We start from the raw sequence: 4,832 nt of genomic DNA, 5'->3' as shown, positions 1-4,832 counted from the left end.
AGAGTTTTTTGGCACAAACACTTACAAAGCTGAGAATAAGCACCATGTTTCAGGAGGTGAACCAAACCTTGTGCCTCTCATCTCAGAGCACATCCTTTAAGCTGGCATTTTATCTCTTACTCCATCTGGTTGCAAAACATTGAGGTCACTGAAGCAGGGTGGGCAGCAACCCCTGTAGATGTTTATATGGCTTAAAGTGCAGGGACATTTTCCTCTGGCTTTACTCACAGGGCCTCCTCCTGCTTGTGCTGTACCTTTTCCCAGTTTGACCACTGCAAGTATTTATCAGTCCAGTGGGTGACTTGGCTTGAGAGCCTTAAGCTGGGTTTTTCCTCAGAAATTCAGCACTCTTTTTCAAGCCCTTGCTTATGAACCTCTCTGGAAGTGTTGTGCAAAGCCCAAACGTGCCTCGGTTCCCTCCATCCGATGCAGGACCAGAAGATGTGTAGCTAGTTATATTTTTCCAAGGCTGTCACTTTCCCCTGAGTCTATTTTGGTATGTGTTGGCCTTAACCATTCCAAGGACCTAAAGCACCTTGTTCGGAAGCTCCCACCTTGCTTCTGCAGCCATGCCATGGATAGTGGGGCTTTGGGAGATGTTGCTCTCAGGCTCCTGTTTCTCACAACCTGATGCTGTGCCTGGATCCTTTGTCATGCGTCCGTCTCCAAACCTCCTCCTGAAGTCTTCTCCTGCAGACATGCAGCCTTCTCAGCCCCTCTGTGCCACAGGAGGAGGAAGCACCAACTGGGAGATCCTCTAATCTTCCTCACCTTCTCAGGCTCTTCACAAAATGAAGTTCATCCTGCTCCTCCACACTGCAGCCCCTGAGCTGTTGCAATACACCCTAGAGCTGCTCCCTCTGGTTGTTCAAAACCTATGCCAACCTCTTCCTCTCAGCGAGGCTGAAGATGCTGCACGAAAGAGAAGAAGCAAGAGGCTAAGACACAGGCATTTTTCACTTCCCTCAGCCTAAACACCCGCCTCCTCCAGGCTTTCAGTCTTCCAAGAGTTTCCCACCTTTACAGCCCAGCAGTTTGTTATCTAGAAGAAGGAAAATCACTAGGTTTGTGCTAGCAACGGCGACTACTGAAGGTGCTTTCTCCCTCTCCTTTGAATTTTGTCTGAATGCAGAAATGAATGTGAAATAAGAGTTGTAATATCAGGAGAGGGGAGATCAGAGCAGAGTGTTCCTCTGGATAGGGCTTGATGCAATTTGAAGCTGCTTGTAGATGATTGCCTGGAAGGTAAACTAATTTGGGCTAAAAAAAGCTGGTGCTGTTAAACTATGTTAGGGATTCTGTAGTAGACAGTCCAAAATAGCTTTTTCCTGACCTCTGACCTGCAGAAAAGATAACTGTATTTTTTATCTTAGAATGAAGGTGCCATTTGTGCTGGAAGAAATTGATGTACTTTAGAAGCCATCTTGGGCTGGCATTTGCTGTCAGAAACCTGGCACGGCCACTTAGAGGAAGCAAAACAAAAATGACACATGGGAACCAACACCGGGCAAGCCTTGGCAGGTGGGGTTGGGGTTAGAGACCAGTTGTTAGCCACCTTTCTGCCTTCGTGGCGATGCAAAGGGGCTCCTGCATTTCCAGCACCCTGCTTGGTTTGGTCCCTTGGTGGTAGGAATGTGGTTGCCACCCCCCAAGCACAAGTGGTCCTCCCCCATCTCCCCTTGTCGTGTTGGTCCCGGCACAAGGTGGTAGGCGCCGAGTTGAGTTGAGTGTTGGGTTGAAAGGCTGCATTTCAGGGGCAGTGCTCGGCTGCCAGCTGTTGTCTGGGAAGCTGTGGCTTTTTGTGCAGCAGGAAAAAAGAATAATTTCAGGTTGAATTTCAAGTGAGGGGTCTGTTTCCTGCCAAGCTACCCCCCCACCTTTCCCACCATTTCAACCGTACGTGATTCTCTTTTTCTTTCCTCTGGCCCTGTTATGCTCCACTCAACAGCTGCTGCATTTAATCCCAGAAGCTGTAGTTGGGAGCGAGCAAAGTGATCTCCATATAACCTCTGTCCTACTCATAAGTGCACATTATGAAGCTTTCACTGATGGTAATAAAATGTTTTGCTTTCAACACGTGGTCCCTGCGGCCCAATGTTCCCGTTTTCAGGCACCGTCATTACAGCAGGGCGATGGATTGGAGTTATTCTGCTGCCTCCCCAGGAGCACATCTCATAATGCTGGACACCCAGGGTGGGTACCCAGCCAGGAGAGATGAAGAACACAGAGCAGAACCCTTTCCACAGTGGCGAGTTGGTGGTGGTGGTGGTATCCACATGTAGAAGCAGCAGCTGCGGTCACGAGATTCCCAGGAATAAATTTGTCATGGACACGTTGCTCCCTGGGACACGTTTGCTCTTGGATGAAGAGTCTGTCTTGATGGTCGAGGAAAAACAGTGGGAGGACTTGCCGAGGTGCTGGTGTCTTGCTTGGTTGGTGGCCCAAAGGTTCACATCTCCATGAGGTCATCTTGCTGTGCAGTCTTGTGTTAGAGCCTCCTCGGGGACGACAGTGGCACATGGGGGAGCAGAAGCAGGTTGCATCCCTGCTACTTGGGGTAGTGTCATCCTACACAGTGGGTATTTTTGTGTGGGGAAGGGGGGGAAGATGTTTCTCATCCCAGTTTAAGTAACCACACCAAATGCAGAAGGTCTGCCTCTGGAACTCCATTTGGGTTTACACATCATCAGTGCTTCATTGAAAGCATCTCTTCTCATTTAAATAATGTACTGGCCGTATGATTTTTCCTTCTCGAAACCAAGATGAATTTCAAAGCAGGGATCTCCAAGTGTCATTTTTGTGGTTCAGTGGGTTGCATTAGCCCCACAGCTGGTAATTGTTGAACCGGACGCGGGTTCCCATCCTTGCCAGTTCCCAGTGTTCAGTTTCAAAGCAGAATATCCCAGGCAGAGCACCCACTGAATGGTCTAAACATGCAGCTTTTTCAGGCAGAAATCACGCAGCCTTTTCCTGGAGATTGCCATTTTGTAAACAAGCTGCTTCTCCAGCAGCACAGCTAGGACTACAAAAGATGGATGATAATTTCTTCCCGGAATCGGTCCTTCCGCTGCAGGATCTGGTTTTTGTTGCCCTAATTAGCATAGAATAAAAAATGACCCTGCGTCTTCAGCTGGCGTTGCGCCTCCGGTGCCCGGCAACGTGGGAACCGCGCGTGGCTCGGCAATAGGCTGTGCCTGGGAATCCTGGCTGCTGAAAAGCAGCATTTCATTGTGGCACCACAGATCCCTGCAGGCTTCGGGGCAGCAAAAACCCTTCACCTCCAAAAAGAAAAATGCTGCTTCTAATAAGCTTCCAAATGAGTTGGTCTTGGTGTGGTTTTGGTTGGGTGTTGGTTTTTTTTTGGAGCCAAGAATGTTTGAGATTAAAATCTACCACGCTGGCTGAGGCAGGATTTCACAAATGCCTTTGAAACCCAGAGCTCAGGCTGAAGGTGAGGTCAGGGCCTAGCATGCAGCCTTTTCTCCCAGGAAAACTGTGATAGCTTCTCTTTTTCAAAAATTGAACCGGGTTGCCAGTCCAGGTAGAGGCAAAATTGGAAGGAGTCTCAGTGTGTCCTCAGGACAAGCCAAAGCAGCAAAAATACAACGTGATGTGAAAAGTCCCTCGTGAGAGCAGGGCAGGAAATTAATGTGAGATGTGACACAGCATTAGATTTATTATCCACTTCCAAATCACCTGCCAGAAATCCTTACAATTGGAAGACAGGATAGAACAGGATAAAAAGGCCTGGAAAATGAGCCGTTTCGGTACAGTTTTCGCGCCGGGAGGTTTTGCGTTCATACGATGTTTAGGTCTCAACCTTGAGGTGAACAGCACTTGAACCAAACGTTATCCCCGCGTCGGCATCTTGGGAATGGTGCTGTGTGCCCATCTTGCCAAATCAGGCTTGGAATATGGTCCTGCAAGGTGCTTCTTTGCCCAGTGTAATGCTCAACGATGGCTTTTAATCACCCTCCAGGAAGCTGCCGTGGTCAGGCTGGCACTTCTCCCTTCTTGCGCTCGCTCTCCTTGGCTGATGGGCTTGTTCCTTGCTGGGTCTCATGGCCACGTCCACGCACTTCCATGTTTCCTCCAGACCTTGCTGGCTTTGGGTAGATCACTTCAGAGCTTTTCTTCCCTGTCTTGTGGACTGAGGGGTTTTGTTCCCCACCTGCTGAAATCCCCCAGCCCTTCTGGCTGCCGAGTGCTGCTGACTTCGTGCTGCCCTTCTCCGGCTTCCACATCTTTTCCAGGCTCCTTTCTTTCCAGTTGCCTGTCTGCAAGGGTGGATCTCCATCCATACCCCCTGGATGCCTGACTTTCCTTTTGGCTTGTTTAAATACAGGTCTCTGTGGCAGGAGCAGAAAGAAGTGACCTGGGTTTGTAATTATTATTAATTTTTTTTCCCTCCTGGGTTATTAGCATGATTTGCTTCTGAAAAACCCTCTTCCCAGTGCGTGCTCACTGCTGCCTGCAGCCCTCCCTGGAGCATACCTGACATACCCTACAACCCCAGCAGGCCAGTACTTCTGCCTTAAAAAGAGCTTTTTCCATAAACAAATGATTTGTCCCCATCTCAGACGCACCACCCAGATGTTGCCTCATACAACGCTTGAGAGAGTTGGCAGCGATGCATGTGGGACCAGTAATGCTGCTCTATGAGCCTTTTTGGGGTGAAAAATAGGAAGAATTGGAGAGCTGTTTCCCCCTTTTTTATTTGCTGCTTTCAGTTTGGGAGAAAACCCCCTGTTTTCACAACCGCTGTGCTCCCAGGGTTATAATGGGATGGAGGGGAACTGCTGGAGCTTGTCCCAGCTTGCCAGGTGCCACTT

This window comes from Chaetura pelagica, unplaced genomic scaffold (genome assembly GCF_000747805.2).
Source record: "Chaetura pelagica isolate M959 unplaced genomic scaffold, ChaPel_1.0 scaffold1807, whole genome shotgun sequence".
NCBI classification, from domain to species: Eukaryota; Metazoa; Chordata; class Aves; order Apodiformes; family Apodidae; genus Chaetura; species Chaetura pelagica.
The sequence above is the reverse complement of the archived record's forward strand: the minus strand, read 5'-3'. Positions refer to the sequence as shown.